At 41.3% G+C, this 22,232-nt stretch overlaps 3 long non-coding RNA genes across 6 annotated transcripts; 2 read left to right on the top strand and 1 right to left on the bottom strand.

The window, feature by feature from the left end:
* The first annotated feature begins 7,505 nt into the window (after window positions 1–7,505).
* LOC127920495 (uncharacterized) lies at window positions 7,506–10,333 on the top strand. Of its 3 annotated transcripts, none has more exons than XR_008106424.1 (3): window positions 7,506–7,715; window positions 9,353–9,716; window positions 10,246–10,333. It is a non-coding gene; the product is annotated as an uncharacterized LOC127920495 (long non-coding RNA). The 3 variants fall into 3 exon arrangements; XR_008106425.1 differs by having other exon boundaries at window positions 9,353–9,575; XR_008106426.1 differs by having other exon boundaries at window positions 9,353–9,528.
* Window positions 10,334–14,831: 4,498 nt separating this feature from the next.
* Window positions 14,832–15,478, top strand: LOC127920494 (uncharacterized). The gene is made up of 3 exons (XR_008106423.1): window positions 14,832–14,936; window positions 15,029–15,122; window positions 15,215–15,478. It is a non-coding gene; the product is annotated as an uncharacterized LOC127920494 (long non-coding RNA).
* Window positions 15,479–16,843: 1,365 nt separating this feature from the next.
* On the bottom strand, window positions 16,844–21,456 carry LOC127920481 (uncharacterized). 2 transcript variants are annotated; one of them, XR_008106361.1, is made up of 3 exons: window positions 21,027–21,456; window positions 17,667–17,736; window positions 16,844–17,158 (listed from the first exon to the last, which is right to left on the bottom strand). It is a non-coding gene; the product is annotated as an uncharacterized LOC127920481 (long non-coding RNA). The 2 variants fall into 2 exon arrangements; XR_008106362.1 differs by having other exon boundaries at window positions 16,851–17,158; window positions 21,064–21,456.
* Window positions 21,457–22,232: the final 776 nt, after the last annotated feature.

Genomic DNA, 22,232 nt, shown 5'->3' on the forward strand with positions numbered 1-22,232 from the left:
AGGATCAGGTCCCTTCTCTCCACGTAATCTGATTCATTATGATCTAGGATCAGGTCCTCCTCTCCATGTAATCTGGTTAATTCTGATCTAGGATCAGGTCCCTCCTCTCCATGTAATCTGATTCATTATGATCTAGGATCAGGTCCCTTCTCTCCATGTAATCTGATTCATTATGATTGTTTTGTCTCATGTCTCTTTATATTCATGTAGCCTGGGGGCCATGTAATCTGATTCATTATGATTGTTTAGTCTCATGTCTCTTTATATTCATGTAGCCTGGGGGAAATGTAGCTGTATTGAAATCACCTTGTTTTATAACCTTCTTTGTTTCTCAGTGGTACTTCAGTTGTCCTGACAACGTTCAATTCTTTCACACAGTAATGCTCCAGCATCCACTCAGAGATTATGCATCTACTGCATTCCTCAAATACTGCAGTTGTTCAGCAAGTCCCTGAGATCGTCCTGTTCAACCACATGTATTAGTTTATTTGTCAGATGAAACCTGAGGGGACTGTAGTGGGTCATAATGCATCAACATGGTTCTGAGGTCCTCAACAATGTTATTCTGTACCGTAGCTGGGATGCAGTGTTCTTTCCTGGTTTACTAAATAACAAGACAGATATTGTTTTGGAGACGTTCAATTAGCTGCTCAGTGTTGATCTCTGTGTCTTGAACATATTCAGCCTCTGGCAGACTCTCTACATCGCTCATGTCATCTTCAATGGGATCAGTCCCAGTCTCAAATTCATCATGAGGGCAATTCTCATCTATGTTGGCTCTTTAAAGCTCTCTGTGGTTTTGGTAGATGTCTGACCGATAGAAGCTGAAACATCTACTTGTTTTCCCACACCCATTGAGTCCACAGGTAGTTAGAGAATGTGGTTCATGCTGGTGATAGAGGCCAATATGTGTGAGTAGTCTGGACGCAGAGAACGTTTGCTCGTGGCAAAGTGGACAATTGAATAGAGTTGGCATTCTTCAGAAAGATTGTGAACCTTGGAATGATGGGATGGAATCATGGAGATCATTGGTACTCAGACACTTGCTGACATACCTTAAGGGAACATTTTGACATTTTGTGTATAGTTAATGAGAAAGTCCATATTGCAAATGTACGGTCCCTTACTAGACGTCAGAAAACGTTTGTAAAATTCGCGGTTGGTGTCGGGCCGTGCGGTAGGGCCGGACCTACCGGGAAGTCATCGAATGTACTTTCTCGGACATTCGGTTTCCGTTTTATAAAATAATAACATTTTGGTCATTTTTCCACTGTACCGGAAATTCCCACAAAAGGGCATAAGCAATCATATTGCAATTGTACAAAACATCACAAATCACGACGGGGCGTTATCTCCAAAACGGAAAATATTTGAAGCCGAAACTTGGTGAGCGTAGGTTTGGCATAATGGGCAGTTGGCCCCGAACAAGATGGTGTCTAGGCCTCAACGGTTTTTGAGTTATGGCCATTTCTCTGGGATTAAAGGTCCAAAATGAAAATAGAAAAATTATTTTTCCACTTCACGTCAAAGACAAGGAGCCTCCGGTGTCATTAAAAAAAGAACCAGCCATTTATCTATCGTCATTTAAGAGAAATCGTACAATGTTCAAAGATAGGTGTTTTTTTTTCAACAGTTACAGATCCAGTTGCAGGGTGTTCTTACAAATCTTTTTAAAGTGTGCTGCGGAGCTCTGCGAGATTTCTGTGATTGTCTATGATTTTCTGAAATAACACACACTCACTAAACCCTCCGTAAATAACTCAGTTCTTAACGTAAAGAGACGTAAGATTCTGTAAGAGCATACCCCAATGAGGATGTGTGTTTCGAATGGTTAAAAAAGTCAGATCTGTCCAAAACTTCATATATGTGATTAGGCAACCCCCATGAACTGTAAATCAGTCATTTTTCCCATAAAAGTTCAAAGGAAAACTAAATCACACACACACACAGCTTGGATGGAGGGACCCATTGGGGTGCGTAGAGACATACACTGCCTGCATTAGTTAACCTTGTTGGAACTTTTAAAGAACCGTCAGACCTAGACGGAAACTTTTGAATCCTGTTCTAGACCTCAGGTCGATAGTGCGTGGTGAGTTAGGTGGCTTTAGAAGGTTCTCGGACCGAGAAACAGCCTCGTACATTTGCAATGACTTCAATTCATTTTGACCATTACGAAAATGACGACATTTAGAAAAGTCTCAGAGACACAAGACTAGATGCATTGAAACCGGCTCGGCCCATAGAGACGGACCCCAACGTTTCTGTCCGATAGCTTATTCAAGGACCCTGTAGCAAGGCATGGAAAAATGTAGATTTTCAGCACCAATTAGGGTTTTGCTCGGGCACCGAAGGACCTATCGAGCCGAAACTCGGGATTCGGGGTCGCCTCACATAGGCCTACACATAATGTCCGAACTGGACCCGCAGCTAGAACATATCTAGGTGTTTCATGTTTTTTTATGGTTTGAACCGAAGACGTTGTGAATTTTTGGCCAGCTCTGAAGTATGTGATAGTTGGCTACTAAACGAGTTGGAAAAAGTGGGTTTGGTGTCAGTTTGTATCAGTTTCGTGTCAGAATGATATCTAATTGACTGATGGACTCTTGTCCACTTGACTCTTGTCCATTTGCAATATGTTTAAACAGTGAGGTACCATCACCAAAGTGACATTCTGAAATCAACCCTAACGAGCGATTGAGATGAACCAGAATCACTGCCCAGCCATCCCGAGTTCATCGGGCCAGTCAATTTCACATTCCTGCAGGATTTTTATAGCATGACAAATTCGTGGTGGTACCTGCCCATTGAACCATATTGCAAATGCACAGTGACTTTGCAAAAGTAAGAAAACATAAACAAATGGACATAATGAAATCATGAAAACAATGCGTATCCATCAGAATATTTTAAACAGTCCATAAAGCACTCAGGACGGCCCCCACGGATAGAGGGCCGTAGTAGGGTACTCCTATAGCGGGCAAGGACAATAGGAGTCCCGGTAAATGCATTTGCAACCATATTTTTTATTTTTGGGTTACCAGGTGCCTATTTTCAATCACCAGTTGCACAACAATGCACATGCATTTGCAATATGATTCTATAGTGAAAAAAACATCACCAAATGGACATGATGAAATCAACACAACGTGTGATGGAAATTAACAACTATCACTGCCCTGCCATCCCGAGTTCATCAGTTCAGTCAATTTTGGCCCCCAAAAAAGTGACTTTTGACTTTGACTTTTGACTTCCTATGAAATCATATTGCAAATGGACAAATCATATTCCTTATGCACAAGTAAAAAAAATAAATGATGATAAGATTTTACAAAAGTGTATTCATACAGTTCTTACACATGATTAATTGACTTAAAATCGAAACAATTTTGAAAAACATTCCAGAAAGCACCTTTTTTACGAGGGTGATAAGTTTTTTTTTTAAAGTTCACATTTTCGACTTTTGACTTCCTATTAAATCATATTGCAAATGGACAAAACATATGCCTTATGCACAAGTAAAAAAATAAAATAAAAATTATGATAATAAAATACGACTAAAGTATGTTGATACAGTTCTTATACGTGTGTAATTGACACAAAATTCAAAAGAATTTTGAAAAACTCTCTCCAGACAACCAACTTTCCTCCTAATTAGTATTCATGGTTGTTCCATAGCGAAGCAGAGCTTGTCAGGAAAGATGAAGATGTCTGTCTCTTATTTATCTGACTCCATATTTCTTAGTTTGGGACATTATGGGATTCTGCAGTCCCACATTTAAGTGTTGACTCAGATAATATGATGCTCCAAATGGGGCATTAAGTTCTTCTTCCATGTCAACTCAAATTGTCGTTTTAGAGTTGTCAATAAAGAGCATATCAGGACAGTTATAAAGTATTCTTGTTATAATTGTCCTTTTAGAGTTGTCAATAAAGAGCCTATCAGGGCAGTTATAAAGTATTCTTGATATAATTGTCCTTTTAGAGTTGTCAATAAAGAGCCTATCAGGGCAGTTATAAAGTCTTCTTGATATAATTGTCCTATTAGAGTTGTCAATAAAGAGCCTATCAGGGCAGTTATAAAGTCTTCTTGATATAATTGTCCTATTAGAGTTGTAGGTAAAGAGCCTATCAGGGCAGTTATAAAGGCTTCTTGATATAATTGTCCTGTTAGAGTTGTAGGTAAACAGCCTATCAGGGCAGTTATAAAGTATTCTTGATGTAATTGTCCTGTTAGAGTTGTCAGTAAAGAGCCTATCAGGACAGTTATAAAGTCTTCTTGATATAATTGTCCTATTAGAGTTGTCAATAAAGAGCCTATCAGGGCAGTTATAAAGTCTTCTTGATATAATTACATGTTAGGGTAGCTTTAATCCTCCCTTCTAAGTCTTTGCCTGTCAACTAGTTTGGTTCATCCTGGTCCTTTTAATAGTCCAGATGAATAATGTTGTCTCTGGTGTTAAAGGAGTAGGCAGGTATGGACAGTGGAAACATTAATCATGTTGTCTCTGGTGTTAAATGAGTAGGCAGGTATGGACAGTGGAAACATTAATCATGTTGTCTCTGGTGTTAAAGGAGTAGGCAGGTATGGACAGTGGAAACATTAATCATGTTGTCTCTGGTGTTAAAGGAGTAGGCAGGTATGGACAGTGGAAACATTAATCATGTTGTCTCTGGTGTTAAATGAGTAGGCAGGTATGGACAGTGGAAACATTAATCATGTTGTCTCTGGTGTTAAAGGAGTTGGCAGGTATGGACAGTGGAAACATTAATCATGTTGTCTCTGGTGTTAAAGGAGTAGGCAGGTATGGACAGTGCTGATGTTCCTCCTTGAGGACGGTCATAGACTGTGACTGATAGTCAACATACCTAGTTATCTACCTCTGATGTGAGTAGATCTCACTCCCAGACTGTGACTGATAGTCAACATACCTAGTTATCTACCTCTGATGTGAGTAGATCTCACTCCCAGACTGTGACTGATAGTCAACATACCTAGTTATCTACCTGATTATATTGACATTACACTGTTGATCTCTGATAATGGCCCTTACTGATCATAGAGCTGTTTATACTGACATTACACTGTTTATCTCTGATAATGGCCCTTACTGATCATAGAGCTGTTTATACTGACATTACACTGTTTATCTCTGATAATGGCCCTTACTGATCATAGAGCTGTTTATACTGACATTACACTGTTTATCTCTGATAATGGCCCTTACTGATCATAGATCTGTTTATATTGACATTACACTGTTTATCTCTGATAATGGCCCTTACTGATCAGAGAGCTGTTTATACTGACATTACACTGTTTATCTCTGATAATGGCCCTTACTGATCAGAGAGCTGTTTATACTGACATTACACTGTTTATCTCTGATAATGGCCCTGGCAGAGCATCCTATTGGAAGCTTAATAGCTCTATATTAAAACATGAGTTGGTCCAGATGGAGATAAACAATGTAATTACACACTTCAGGAACAACGCTATGAATAACAATTTATACAGTAAATAACTGGGAGCTTTTCAAGGTTGGAAAATATGCAAGAAAACATGAGAGTATTGTTGGAAAGACCAGGGGAGCTGAAGAAGAAGGTGTAATTACAAAGATCACCTGTCTTGTTCAAAAGCCTGTTGAAAGTCTTTCAGAGGAGGATAAATCTGTTCTGTTTGATCTACAACACCAGTTGGATGATATGTATAAACTGAAAGCAGACGGAACCTTTGTCAGATGTAGGTAGAAATGGAGGAGGATGGACAAAATTGATCTTGTTTTTTTTCAGTTTAGAAAAAACACAATTCAACAATTAAATATGACTGGTCTCATCACATATACCACATTCATCTACATCTTTAGTTGCATCTTCACAGTATTGTGAGGTGTCCTCATCTTCTACAGTATTGTGAGGTGTCTTCATCTTCTACAGTATTGTGAGGTGTCCTCATCTTCTACAGTATTGTGAGGTGTCCTCATCTTCTACAGTATTGTGAGGTGTCCTCATCTTCTACAGTATTGTGAGGTGTCCTCATCTTCTACAGTATTGTGAGGTGTCCTCATCTTCTACAGTATTGTGAGGTGTCCTCATCTTCTACAGTATTGTGAGGTGTCCTCATCTTCTACAGTATTGTGAGGTGTCCTCATCTTCTACAGTATTGTGAGGTGTTCTCATCTTCTACTGTATTGTGAGGTGTTCTCATCTTCTACAGTATTGTGAGGTGTCCTCATCTTCTACAGTATTGTGAGGTGTCCTCATCTTCTACAGTATTGTGAGGTGTCCTCATCTTCTACAGTATTGTGAGGTGTCCTCATCTTCTACAGTATTGTGAGGTGTCCTCATCTTCTACAGTATTGTGAGGTGTCCTCATCTTCTACAGTATTGTGAGGTGTCCTCATCTTCTACAGTATTGTGAGGTGTCCTCATCTTCTACAGTATTGTGAGGTGTCCTCATCTTCTACAGTATTGTGAGGTGTCCTCATCTTCTACAGTATTGTGAGGTGTCCTCATCTTCTACAGTATTGTGAGGTGTCCTCATCTTCTACAGTATTGTGAGGTGTCCTCATCTTCTACAGTATTGTGAGGTGTCCTCATCTTCTACAGTATTGTGAGGTGTCCTCATCTTCTACAGTATTGTGAGGTGTCCTCATCTTCTACAGTATTGTGAGGTGTCCTCATCTTCTACAGTATTGTGAGGTGTCCTCATCTTCTACAGTATTGTGAGGTGTCCTCATCTTCTCAGTATTGTGAGGTGTCCTCATCTGTATTGTGAGGTGTCCTCTTCCAGTATTGTGAGGTGTCCTCATCTTCTACAGTATTATGAGGTGTCCTCATCTTCTACAGTATTGTGAGGTGTCCTCATCTTCTACAGTATTGTGAGGTGTCCTCATCTTCTACAGTATTGTGAGGTGTCCTCATCTTCTACAGTATTGTGAGGTGTCCTCATCTTCTACAGTATTGTGAGGTGTCCTCATCTTCTACAGTATTGTGAGGTGTCCTCATCTTCTACAGTATTGTGAGGTGTCCTCATCTTCTACAGTATTGTGAGGTGTCCTCATCTTCTACAGTATTGTGAGGTGTCCTCATCTTCTACAGTATTGTGAGGTGTCCTCAGAACAGTATTGTGAGGTGTCCTCATCTTTACAGTATTGTGAGGTGTCCTCATCTTCTACAGTATTGTGAGGTGTCTTCATCTTCTACAGTATCGTGAGGTGTCCTCATCTTTACAGTATTATGAGGTGTCCTCATCTTCTACAGTATTGTGAGGTGTCTTCATCTTCTACAGTATTATGAGGTGTCCTCATCTTCTACAGTATCGTGAGGTGTCCTCATCTTCTACAGTATTGTGAGGTGTCTTCATCTTCACAGTATTGTGAGGTGTCCTCATCTTCTACAGTATTGTGAGGTGTCTTCATCTTCTACAGTATTGTGAGGTGTCTTCATCTTCTACAGTATTGTGAGGTGTCTTCATCTTTACAGTATTTTGAGGTGTCCTCATCTTCTACAGTATTGTGAGGTGTCCTCATCTTCTACAGTATCGTGAGGTGTCCTCATCTTCTACAGTATTGTGAGGTGTCCTCATCTTCTACAGTATTGTGAGGTGTCCTCATCTTCTACAGTATTGTGAGGTGTCCTCATCTTCTACAGTATTGTGAGGTGTCTTCATCTTCTACAGTATTGTGAGGTGTCCTCATCTTCTACAGTATTGTGAGGTGTCCTCATCTTCTACAGTATCGTGAGGTGTCTTCATCTTCTACAGTATTGTGAGGTGTCCTGACTACAGGTCTGATTATCTTCTACAGTATTGTGAGGTGTCCTCATCTTCTACAGTATTGTGAGGTGTCTTCATCTTCTCCCAGTATTGTGAGGTGTCCTCATCTTTACAGTATGAGGTGTCCTCATCTTCTACAGTATTATGAGGTGTCTTCATCTTCTACAGTATTGTGAGGTGTCTTCATCTTCTACAGTATTGTGAGGTGTCTCATCTTCTACAGTATTGTGAGGTGTCTTCATCTTCTACAGTATTGTGAGGTGTCCTCATCTTCTACAGTATTGTGAGGTGTCTCATCTTCTACAGTATTTTGAGGTGTCCTCATCTTCTACAGTATCGTGAGGTGTCCTCAACAGTATCGTGAGGTGTCCTCATCTTCTACAGTATTGTGAGGTGTCTTCATCTTCTACAGTATTTTGAGGTGTCCTCATCTTCTACAGTATCGTGAGGTGTCCTCATCTTCTACAGTATTGTGAGGTGTCCTCATCTTCTACAGTATTGTGAGGTGTCCTCATCTTCTACAGTATTGTGAGGTGTCCTCATCTTCTACAGTATTGTGAGGTGTCCTCATCTTCTACAGTATTGTGAGGTGTCCTCATCTTCTACAGTATTGTGAGGTGTCCTCATCTTCTACAGTATTGTGAGGTGTCCTCATCTTCTACAGTATTGTGAGGTGTCCTCATCTTCTACAGTATTGTGAGGGGTCCTCATCTTCTACAGTATTGTGAGGTGTCCTCATCTTCTACAGTATTATGAGGTGTCCTCATCCCAGTGTCCTCATCTTCTACAGTATTATGAGGTGTCCTCATCTTCTACAGTATCGTGAGGTGTCCTCATCTTTACAGTATTGTGAGGTGTCCTCATCTTCCCAGTATTGTGAGGTGTCCTCATCTTTACAGTATTGTAAAGGTGTCCTCCCTCCCAGTTGTGATTGTCTGGGGGATTGTGAAACCAGTTGGTGAGGCTGACAGGGAACAGTGTGATGAAACCCTGTTAAAGTTGAACACATCATTTATTCTATTGAACAACTTAAAAATAATAAGTCTCCTGGGACTCCCAGTATCTGACTCCAGAACAGTTCTTTTCTGATTACATTGGGACTAATGGTGTATCTCCCAGTTTGACTCAACTGATTACAGAACAGTTAGTCCCCTCCCAGTTTGACTCCAGGTCTGATTACATTGTAAATAATGTTTCTCCCAGTTAGTCCCTTTTCTGTTGGAAGTCTCCTGGGACCCTGAGTTTTACACAACTGATTACAGAACAGTTAGTCCCTCCCTGTTGGAGGTCTCCAGGTCTGATGGTTACATTGAGTATTACACAACTGATTACCTCCCAGTTTGTCCCTTTTCTGTTGGAGGTCTCCTGGGACTGATGGTGTATCCTGAGTTTTACACAACTGTTTACAGAACAGTTAGTCCCTTTTCTGTTGGTCTTTTATGAAAGCATTGTAAATAATGCTCTCCCTCCCAGTCTGACTCCAGGTCTGATTACATTGTAAATAATGCTCTTCCTCCCAGTCTGACTCCAGGTCTGATTACATTGTAAATAATGCTCTCCCTCCCAGTCTGACTCCAGGTCTGATTACATTGTAAATAATGCTCTCCCTCCCAGTCTGACTCCAGGTCTGATTACATTGTAAATAATGCTCTCCCTCCCAGTTTGACTCCAGGTCTGATTACATTGTAAATAATGCTCTCCCTCCCAGTTTGACTCCAGGTCTGATTACATTGTAAATAATGCTCTCCCTCCCAGTTTGACTCCAGGTCTGATTACATTGTAAATAATGCTCTCCCTCCCAGTCTGACTCCAGGTCTGATTACATTGTAAATAATGCTCTCCCTCCCAGTCTGACTCCAGGTCTGATTACATTGTAAATAATGCTCTCCCTCCCAGTTTGACTCCAGGTCTGATTACATTGTAAATAATGCTCTCCCTCCCAGTCTGAATCCAGGTCTGATTACATTGTAAATAATGCTCTCCCACCCAGTTTGACTCCAGGTCTGATTACATTGTAAATAATGCTCTCCCTCCCAGTCTGAATCCAGGTCTGATTACATTGTAAATAATGCTCTCCCTCCCAGTCTGAATCCAGGTCTGATTACATTGTAAATAATGCTCTCCCTCCCAGTCTGAATCCAGGTCTGATTACATTGTAAATAATGCTCTCCCACCCAGTTTGACTCCAGGTCTGATTACATTGTAAATAATGCTCTCCCTCCCAGTCTGAATCCAGGTCTGATTACATTGTAAATAATGCTCTCCCTCCCAGTCTGAATCCAGGTCTGATTACATTGTAAATAATGCTCTCCCACCCAGTTTGACTCCAGGTCTGATTACATTGTAAATAATGCTCTCCCTCCCAGTCTGAATCCAGGTCTGATTACATTGTAAATAATGCTCTCCCACCCAGTTTGACTCCAGGTCTGATTACATTGTAAATAATGCTCTCCCTCCCAGTCTGACTCCAGGTCTGATTACATTGTAAATAATGTTCTCCCTCCCAGTCTGACTCCAGGTCTGATTACATTGTAAATAATGCTCTCCCTCCCAGTCTGACTCCAGGTCTGATTACATTCATCCATAAGCCCAAGAAAGACTTGTTACAGACTCTATAATTTACATCCTGTCTGTAGACACTACTAAATATTAGACTTGTTATATTTGCAAAAGAATGAAAGCAATGTTGGACGCAATTATAGAGGAGACCCAATCTGTCTTCATGAGGAATAGACATATGTTACAGACTGTGTGATAGACATTTGTTACAGACTGTGTGATAGACATTTGTTACAGACTGTGTGATAGACATATGTTACAGACTGTGTGATAGACATATGTTACAGACTGTGTGATAGACATATGTTACAGACTGTGTGATAGACATATGTTACAGACTGTGTGATAGACATATGTTACAGACTGTGTGATAGACATATGTTACAGACTGTGTGATAGACATATGTTACAGACTGTGTGATAGACATATGTTACAGACTGTGTGATAGACATATGTTACAGACTGTGTGATAGACATATGTTACAGACTGTGTGATAGACATATGTTACAGACTGTGTGATAGACATATGTTACAGACTGTGTGATAGACATATGTTACAGACTGTGTGATAGACATATGTTGCAGACTGTGTGATAGACATATGTTACAGACTGTGTGATAGACATATGTTACAGACTGTGGGATAGACATATGTTACAGACTGTGTGAATCTCTCTATCTGCAATATTCCACTTAAGGAAAATGTAACATACCTTGGGATTAACATGTCTAAGGATCAACAGAAAATATGCTCATTCAATCTGTGTACTTATTATTGAAGAAAACAAATGAAAAGAAGTTGAACCAATGGTTGCAGAGGGATTTATCCTTGAAAGGTTGAGTGTTGCTTTCTAAAGATGAAGTTATTTCCAGATCTACTTCCAGATCTACCTACAGATCTATTTACATATCTACTTACAGATCTACTTCCAGATCTACTTACAGATCTACTTCCAGATCTACTTACAGATCTACTTACAGATCTACTTAGTTCCTGAATTAAGTTTTGAGATTATGCTGCAGGATTTAGAGGTAATTTGTGGTTTAGTACATTACCCTGCGTGACTGCTTATTGCATTGCTCCACACCACCACAAGGGGGAGGTAGAGCACTGACTATGCTCTTGGGTTCCAAGGCGCTAATTTGTCTAATGTAGCTGACAGTGAATGAATGGGCTGATGTAGCTGACAGTGAATGAATGGGCTGATGTAGCTGACAGTGAATGAATGGGCTGATGTAGCTGACAGTGAATGAATGGGCTGATGTAGCTGACAGTGAATGAATGGGCTGATGTAGCTGACAGGGAATGAATGGGCTGCTGTAGCTGACAGTGAATGAATGGGCTGATGTAGCTGACAGTGAATGAATGGGCTGATGTAGCTGACAGTGAATGAATGGGCTGATGTAGCTGACAGTGAATGAATGGGCTGATGTAGCTGACAGTGAATGAATGGGCTGATGTAGCTGACAGTGAATGAATGGGCTGATGTAGCTGACAGTGAATGAATGGGCTGATGTAGCTGACAGTGAATGAATGGGCTGATGTAGCTGACAGTGAATGAATGGGCTGATGTAGCTGACAGTGAATGAATGGGCTGATGTAGCTGACAGTGAATGAATGGGCTGATGTAGCTGACAGGGAATGAATGGGCTGCTGTAGCTGACAGTGAATGAATGGGCTGATGTAGCTGACAGTGAATGAATGGGCTGATGTAGCTGACAGTGAATGAATGGGCTGATGTAGCGGACAGTGAATGAATGGGCTGATGTAGCTGACAGTGAATGAATGGGCTGATGTAGCTGACAGTGAATGAATGGACTGATGTAGCTGACAGTGAATTAATGGGCTGATGTAGCTGACAGTGAATGAATGGGCTGATGTAGCTGACAGTGAATGAATGGGCTGATGTAGCTGACAGTGAATGAATGGGCTGATGTAGCTGACAGTGAATGAATGGGCTGATGTAGCTGACAGTGAATGAATGGGCTGATGTAGCTGACAGTGAATGAATGGGCTGATGTAGCTGACAGTGAATGAATGGGCTGATGTAGCTGACAGTTAATGAATGGGCTGATGTAGCTGACAGTGAATGAATGGGCTGATGTAGCTGACAGTGAATGAATGGGCTGATGTAGCTGACAGTGAATGAATGGGCTGATGTAGCTGACAGTGAATGAATGGGCTGATGTAGCTGACAGTGAATGAATGGGCTGATGTAGCTGACAGTGAATGAATGGGCTGATGTAGCTGACAGTGAATGAATGGGCTGATGTAGCTGACAGTGAATGAATGGGCTGATGTAGCTGACAGTGAATGAAAGCTGACAGTGGGCTGATGTAGCTGACAGTGAATGAATGGGCTGATGTAGCTGACAGTGAATGAATGGGCTGATGTAGCTGACAGTGAATGAATGGGCTGATGTAGCTGACAGTGAATGAATGGGCTGATGTAGCTGACAGTGAATGAATGGGCTGATGTAGCTGACAGTGAATGAATGGGCTGATGTAGCTGACAGTGAATGAATGGGCTGATGTAGCTGACAGTGAATGAATGGGCTGATGTAGCTGACAGTGAATGAATGGGCTGATGTAGCTGACAGTGAATGAATGGGCTGATGTAGCTGACAGTGAATGAATGGGCTGATGTAGCTGACAGTGAATGAATGGACTGATGTAGCTGACAGTGAATGAATGGGCTGATGTAGCTGACAGTGAATGAATGGGCTGATGTAGCTGACAGTGAATGAATGGGCTGATGTAGCTGACAGTGAATGAATGGACTGATGTAGCTGACAGTGAATGAATGGGCTGATGTAGCTGACAGTGAATGAATGGGCTGATGTAGCTGACAGTGAATGAATGGGCTGATGTAGCTGACAGTGAATGAATGGGCTGATGTAGCTGACAGTTAATGAATGGGCTGATGTAGCTGACAGTGAATGAATGGGCTGATGTAGCTGACAGTGAATGAATGGGCTGATGTAGCTGACAGTGAATGAATGGGCTGATGTAGCTGACAGTGAATGAATGGGCTGATGTAGCTGACAGTGAATGAATGGGCTGATGTAGCTGACAGTGAATGAATGGGCTGATGTAGCTGACAGTGAATGAATGGGCTGATGTAGCTGACAGTGAATGAATGGGCTGATGTAGCTGACAGTGAATGAATGGGCTGATGTAGCTGACAGTGAATGAATGGGCTGATGTAGCTGACAGTGAATGAATGGGATGATGTAGCTGACAGTGAATGAATGGGCTGATGTAGCTGACAGTGAATGAATGGGCTGATGTAGCTGACAGTGAATGAATGGGCTGATGTAGCTGACAGTGAATGAATGGGCTGATGTAGCTGACAGTGAATGAATGGGCTGATGTAGCTGACAGTGAATGAATGGGCTGATGTAGCTGACAGTGAATGAATGGGCTGATGTAGCTGACAGTGAATGAATGGGCTGCATAAACCAAACAGAAACTGATAATTGTGCACAACTTCAAAACTGTATTTCAATGAACTGAATGATGAGGATGAAGAAGGTGATTGAGTTTAGAACAAGGTAAGAATTGCTATTCCTCTGTCCTGCACTTGATTGTTCAGGAGAACTGTACCTGTTGGGAAATGACAAACTGTTGTTCCACTGAGGTTGTGATTCTAAGAGAAACTAAAATGACCTGGTTGTCATGTATTATCGTCTCTAAAAGGAAACATATTACCACGTCTCTTATTGTCCTTTCATAATGCATCCTGATTTACACAGTTATTATTATTAGTAGATATTCTCACAGAACAGATTTGCACTAATGAAAAATGCCCCTTAGATATGAATTCGGAGGGCAGAATGTTAAATATTAAAGCATCAGACTAAATCACTAAAGGCGTCAGTCATACAGAAGCTGTTTGCAGCCCAGTCACTACATCTTGACCACAAAATAGGGAAAGAGGTTGACCAGATGCTTTTCAACTTCATCTGGGAAAATCGTACACATTATATAAGGACATCTGTCGTTCTGAACATTTAGTTGATTTTACTATAAATAATACTAATAATACTTTAAAGATAAATTGGGAAAAACATTTCTTAAAGAATCCAACTTCAATTTGGAATTTCATCCCTCATTATATCTTCTCCCGTTTTGGTGACTTCAATTTTGTGTTACTTTGTAACTATAACACTGATAAGATTCCTATAACAGTATTCTTAGCGTGCTAGTTAATATATTTAAAACAAATCCCGCATAGGTATTTCATTTGGAACAATAAGGATATTTTGTATAGAAACAAGTCTTTATTTATGAAGAACTGGTTTAATAATCATATCCTGCTGGTGAGTCAACTTTTTAATGCAGAAGGATTGTTACTCAATTATGAGGAATTTTTATCTTGTTACAATATCCCTGTAACACCTAGATATTTAGAGGTGCAGCCAGACCTCACCTTGTTGACCTGCCCTCCTAGAGAGTTCTCCATAGTCTCTGATGCTATTCCATCTGGAACTCATGTTATTTAGAGGTGTAACCAGACCTCACCTTGTTGACCTGCCCTCCTAGAGAGTTCTCCATAGTCTCTGATGCTATTCCATCTGGAACTCTCATGTTATTTAGAGGTGTAACCAGACCTCACCTTGTTGACCTGCCCTCCTAGAGAGTTCTCCATAGTCTCTGATGCTATTCCATCTGGAACTCATGTTATTTAGAGGTGTAGCCAGACCTCACCTTGTTGACCTGCCCTCCTAGAGAGTTCTCCATAGTCTCTGATGCTATTCCATCTGGAACTCTCATGTTATTTAGAGGTGTAACCAGACCTCACCTTGTTGACCTGCCCTCCTAGAGAGTTCTCCATAGTCTCTGATGCTATTCCATCTGGAACTCATGTTATTTAGAGGTGTAACCAGACCTCACCTTGTTGACCTGCCCTCCTAGAGAGTTCTCCATAGTCTCTGATGCTATTCCATCTGGAACTCTCATGTTATTTAGAGGTGTAACCAGACCTCACCTTGTTGACCTGCCCTCCTAGAGAGTTCTCCATAGTCTCTGATGCTATTCCATCTGGAACTCATGTTATTTAGAGGTGTAACCAGACCTCACCTTGTTGACCTGCCCTCCTAGAGAGTTCTCCATAGTCTCTGATGCTATTCCATCTGGAACTCATGTTATTTAGAGGTGTAACCAGACCTCACCTTGTTGACCTGCCCTCCTAGAGAGTTCTCCATAGTCTCTGATGCTATTCCATCTGGAACTCTCATGTTATTTAGAGGTGTAACCAGACCTCACCTTGTTGACCTGCCCTCCTAGAGAGTTCTCCATAGTCTCTGATGCTATTCCATCTGGAACTCATGTTATTTAGAGGTGTAACCAGACCTCACCTTGTTGACCTGCCCTCCTAGAGAGTTCTCCATAGTCTCTGATGCTATTCCATCTGGAACTCATGTTATTTAGAGGTGTAACCAGACCTCACCTTCTTGACCTACCTTCGCTTAATCCAGTTGACTCTCCAATAGGGAAACTGTTTCTCTCCTTGCTCCCTCAGAACAACAGATCTACCTGCTTTATTTCAAAGGGAGATTGTATCCATTCCTTATGTCACAACTTACTGGAATACATTTGCCAATAATATCTGTTGGAAAAAAGTCTGGTTATTACCATTTAAATACCTTCTGGTAATTTGATTGCTTTTCTGATTTTCGTGACCAACATGAGCTTTGCATTATGCTAGGCTATCGATAAACTTACACAAATGCTTGTCTTGCTTTGGCTGTAAAGCATAATTTCAAAATCTGAGATGACAGGGTGATTAACAAAAGGCTAAGTTGTGTTTCAATATATTTCACTTGTGATTTCATGAATATGAATATGTTCTAGTAAGATTTTTTGTCCGTTGCGTTTTGCTAATTAGTGTAAGTTGATGACAATTCTCCCGGATCCAGGAGGGGTAGTTCTATTAACAACCAGACCACTAGGAGGTGTCCACATGGTCTGATTAACACTCCTAACAACCCCACCACTAGGAGGTGTCCACATGGTCTGATAAACACTCCTATCAACCAGACCACTAGGAGGTGTCCACATGCTCTGTAACTGGTATGGTTAGATAGACTAGTGGTTAGAGTGGTGGGTCAGTAACTGGTATGGTCAGATAGACTAGTGGTTAGAGTGGTGGGTCAGTAACTGGTATGGTCAGATAGACTAGTGGTTAGAGTGGTGAGTCAGTAACTGGTATGGTCAGGTAACCTAGTGGTTAGAGTGGTGGGTCAGTAACTGGTATGGTCAGATAGACTAGTGGTTAGAGTGGTGAGTCAGTAACTGGTATGGTCAGGTAACCTAGTGGTTAGAGTGGTGGGTCAGTAACTGGTATGGTCAGATAGACTAGTGGTTAGAGTGGTGAGTCAGTAACTGATATGGTCAGATAGACTAGTGGTTAGAGTGGTGGGTCAGTAACTGGTATGGTCAGATAGACTAGTGGTTAGAGTGGTGGGTCAGTAACTGGTATGGTCAGATAGACTAGTGGATGACTGACCCTGTAAAACAACACCTATCATACTACTATGACTGACCCTGTAAAACAACACCTATCATACTACTATGACTGACCCTGTAAAACAACACCTATCATACTACTATGTCTGACCCTGTAAAACAACACCTATCATACTACTATGGGAAGACCCTGTAAAACAACACCTGTCATACTACTATGACTGACCCTGTAAAACAACACCTATCATACTACTATGACTGACCCTGTAAAACAACACCTATCATACTACTATGACTGACCCTGTAAAACAACACCTATCATACTACTATGACTGACCCTGTACAACAACACCTATCATACTACTATGGCCGACCCTGTAAAACAACACCTATCATACTACTATGACTGACCCTGTACAACAACACCTATCATACTACTATGACTGACCCTGTAAAACAACACCTATCATACTACTACGACCCTGTACAACAACACCTATCATACTACTATGACTGACCCTATAAACAACACCTATCATACTACTATGACTGACCCTGTACAACAACACCTATCATACTACTATGACTGACCCTGTAAAACAACACCTATCATACTACTATGACTGACCCTGTAAAACAACACCTGTCATACTACTATGACCCTGTAAAACAACACCTATCATACTACTATGACTGACCCTGTAAACAACACCTATCATCCTACTATGACTGACCCTGTACAACAACACCTACCATACTACTATGACTGACCCTGTAAAACAACACCTATCATACTACTATGACTGACCCTGTAAAACAACACCTACCATACTACTATGACTGACCCTGTACAACAACACCTATCATACTACTATGACTGACCCTGTAAAACAACACCTATCATACTACTATGACCCTGTAAAACAACACCTATCATACTACTATGACTGACCCTGTAAAACACCTATCATACTACTATGACTGACCCTGTAAAACAACACCTGTCATACTACTATGACCCTGTAAAACAACACCTATCATACTACTATGTCTGACCCTGTAAAACAACACCTATCATACTACTATGACTGACCCTGTAAAACAACACCTATCATACTACTATGACTGACCCTGTAAAACAACACCTATCATACTACTATGTCTGACCCTGAAAACAACACCTGTCATACTACTATGACCCTGTACAACAACACCTATCATACTACTATGACTGTCCCTGTAAAACAACACCTATCATACTACTGACCCTGTAAAACAACACCTATCATACTACTATGACTGACCCTGTACAACAACACCTATCATACTACTATGACTGACCCTGTAAAACAACACCTGTCATACTACTATGACCCTGTAAAACAACACCTATCATACTACTATGACTGACCCTGTAAAACAACACCTATCATACTACTATGACTGACCCTGTAAATCAACACCTATCATACTACTATGACTGACCCTGTAAAACAACACCTATCATATTACTATGACTGACCCTGTACAACACATATGTCAGAGTCAAGGCCCGCTGGGCTACATCCGGCCCGCGAGAAGGTTTTTACGGCCCCTGGGATGATCTTGATTTATTATTAGAACCGCCCGCAGACCGCAGCAAGCCGGCAGCCAGCAGATCTTTTACACGCACCAATACTACATTTCCCACAATGCAACGGTGACGCACCTGAGCAGTAGGCTGCTTCATTTCAATATTTATTGGCACAGCAGTTGTCAGCATCACAGTAAAATTAACTTTCAGATACCCATCAAAAATGGCAAAACGGAAGGTGGACACTGAGAACCGGGGTTTCAAACAAGGTGGGAGTCGGAGTATTTGTTCACGGAGGTAGCTGGAAAACCTGTGTGTCTTCTGTGTGGAGAAAGTGTGGCGGTACTGAAAGAGTATAATCTGAGACGACATTATGAAACGAAACACGCGGACAAAAGCAAGAATATGGACATGGAACAAAGGCTACAAAAGGCAGAGGAATTAAAACGAGGCCTCAAATCTCGACAGGCTCTGTTCAAAAAGCCAAATCACAAGGCCAGGCTGCTGTCAAGGCCAGTTTTATTTTGACAGAAGAGATCGCTAAATCAGCCCACCATTTACGGAGGGGGATTTCATCAAAACTGCATGATTAAAGTTTGTGACGAAGTTTGCCCAGAAAAAGGCAACTCTTTTTAAATGTGAGTCTGAGCAGAAACACCATTGCCGAGAGAGTAGACCAGTTGTCCATCAATCTAAAAGAGCAGCTTGTGAAAAAGGGAAAGATTTCATTGCATATTCTTGGCTGTGGATGAGAGCACCGACACTTTCTGACATTGCCCAGTTGTCAATTTTCATCCGCGGAGTGGACTCCAGCCTAAGCGTGACAGAGGAGTTTTTGGCTTTACGTCCTATGCATGGCACAACTACGGGGCATGATTTGTATGAAGAGGTGTCAAGATGTGTAAATGAGATGGAGCTGCCTGGGAAAAACTACGTGGGTTTGACAACCGACGGAGCACCTGCATGTGTGGACACAGGAGCGGACTGGTGGCGAAGATACGGAAAAGATGCAAGAGGAAAAGACAGGTGAGCTGACAGCTTATCATTGTATCATACACCAGGAACTACTGTGCGGTAAAGCCTTGAAAATGGAGCATGTAATGAGCATCATCACGCTGCACAGTTAACTTTATCAGAGCCAAAGGTTTGAATCACCGCCAGTTCAAGGCATTTCTGACGGAGTTAGAAACGGAGCATGGTGATTTGCCTTATCACACAGAGGTGAACGATGGCTAAGCCAGGGAAAGGTGCTTCAAAGACAGCCACGTGAGGAGATTTGTCTGTTCTTGGACAGCAAAGGGAAAGACACAACACAACTCCGAGACGAAATGTTTCTGTGTGAAATGGCTTTTCTGTGTGACATTACGAGTCATATGAATGCAATGAACTTGCAGCTGCAGGGTCGGGATCGTGTCATCTCTGATATGTACAGTACAGTGAAGGCATTTAAAACCAAACTGACTCTGTGGGAGACGCAGATGCGGAAAGAAAATTTGAGCCACTTTCCCAGCTGCCAGACCATGAAAGAGAAGCTCTCTACCAGTGCGTTCCCTGAGCGCACAGTTGGCTGATAAAATAGGTATGCTTGCCGCTGACTTTCTACGCCGATTTGCTGACTTTGAAGCACAAAAGCAGGTTGGAACTGCTCGGTAACCCATTTGCTGTTGACGTGGAAAGCTCACCACCAAACCTCCAAATGGAGTTGATTGACCTCCAATGCAATGATGCACTGAGGGCAAAATATGCGGCAGTGGGTGCTGCGGAGTTCGCCCGTTTCCTCCCGACACAATGCCCCAGCTGCGCATCCAGGCTGCTCAAACGTTGTCTACAAAGAGCAGCACATACCTGTGTGAACAACTGTTTTCTTTGATGAACTTGAACAAAACATCACACAGAAGTCGACCACTGCTGAACACCTCCACTCAATTCTGAGGATTTCCTCAGCTCAGACTTACCCCTGAACATTGATGAACTTGTGGAAAAGATGGGACACCACCAAGTATCACCCTCAACCTCAAACAAGTGAACATTACTGTGCAATCACATATTTAGAGTTTTTACTCAGTTCAAGTTTAAAAGTTAAAGTTTAATATTTGTTTTCACTGCATGTTACTTCTCCTTAAACAAAGTGTTGTTTTTGATTAATAGATTTTTGCACTTTATTTTATTGTATTTCAATCCAATTATATTTTTAAAATATTTCAGTTGAGTGGATGATAGAAAATTGCTATTATTGTTTATTTCTTTGAAGTAAATTTAGCCCACTTTTGCTAAAATAGAAAATATAGGCTACTGATGGTGCCTTGAATACCGGTTTCTTTCATTTAATGTTCATGTTATGGGGATTTTTATATAAAGGAAATTTGTCTTTTGTGTCTGTTGAAAATTAAAGATTACTGACAGAGCCATAAGAAAATATTGCTTTATTTATCTGATCATATTGGAATATATTTGTTAGGTTTTCAGTAGGTTCAATTAGGTTCACTAGACTATATGCGTCATTTAAAAATTTTCAATGAACATTCGAACAGTCCGGCCCTCGGCTTGTAGCTAAATTTTTTATTTGGCCCTCCGTCCATTTGACTTTGACACCCTGCTGTACAACAACATCTATCATACTACTATGACTGACCCTGTACAACAACACCTATCATACTACTATGACTGACCCTGTAAAACAACACCTATCATACTACTATGACTGACCCTGTAAAACAACACCTATCATACTACTATGACTGACCCTGTAAAACAACACCTATCATACTACTATGACTGACCCTGTACAACAACACCTATCATACTACTATGACTGACCCTGTAAAACAACACCTATCATACTACTATGACTGACCCTGTAAAACAACACATTTCACAGAACCAATCTGATGTCTGTGACAATCAAACACTTTAAAAGCTAACCAACAAAAAGATAATTACAGCAGTTGACATTCATCCCAGGACACCTTGACTTGCATTACACTCTCACTGCAGAACAACATCCTCATGAAATCACATGACTTCTAGTTAGAGAAGAGGATTCCTGTTAACACGGCCTGCTACAAGCAGGAAACTAGTTATGGACGAACCAGAAATGTGACATGTCTGTTTGACAGTTACCCTGAACGATGCCTGTGTGAACTATCTTGTCATCTCTTTGGCTAACCACATTGGAACATTCTAGTCTTGAAGGATATGAACTGGCAGAACAGGTTTCAGCAAAGAATGGAGTCAATGTTTTCAGGAAGGTGTAACCATGACGATGGGAGGGACAGGAGGCAGACTAAGTGCAAAGACCTGAACTACAGAGACAAACAGCAACCTGAACTACTGTCCTACAAAGACAAACAGCCACCTGAACTACTGTCCTACAGAGACAAACAGCCACCTGAACTACTGTCCTACAGAGACAAACAGCCACCTGAACTACTGTCCTACAAAGACAAACAGCCACCTGAACTACTGTCCTACAAAGACAAACAGCCACCTGAACTACTGTCCTACAGAGACAAACAGCATCTACACAAACAGCCACCTGAACTACTGTCCTACAGAGACAAACAGCCACCTGAACTACTGTCCTACAGAGACAAACAGCCACCTGAACTACTGTCCTACAAAGACAAACAGCCACCTGAACTACTGTCCTACAATGACAAACAGCATCTACACAAACAGCCACCTGATTTACTGTCCTACAAAGACAAACAGCATCTACACAAACAGCCACCTGAACTACTGTCCTACAAAGACAAACAGCATCTACACAAACAGCCACCTGAACTACTGTCCTACAAAGACAAACAGCATCGACACAATCAGCCACCTGAACTACTGTCCTACAAAGACAAAC

The sequence above is a fragment of the Oncorhynchus keta genome, unplaced genomic scaffold (assembly GCF_023373465.1).
Source record: "Oncorhynchus keta strain PuntledgeMale-10-30-2019 unplaced genomic scaffold, Oket_V2 Un_contig_195_pilon_pilon, whole genome shotgun sequence".
Classification (NCBI taxonomy): Eukaryota; Metazoa; Chordata; class Actinopteri; order Salmoniformes; family Salmonidae; genus Oncorhynchus; species Oncorhynchus keta.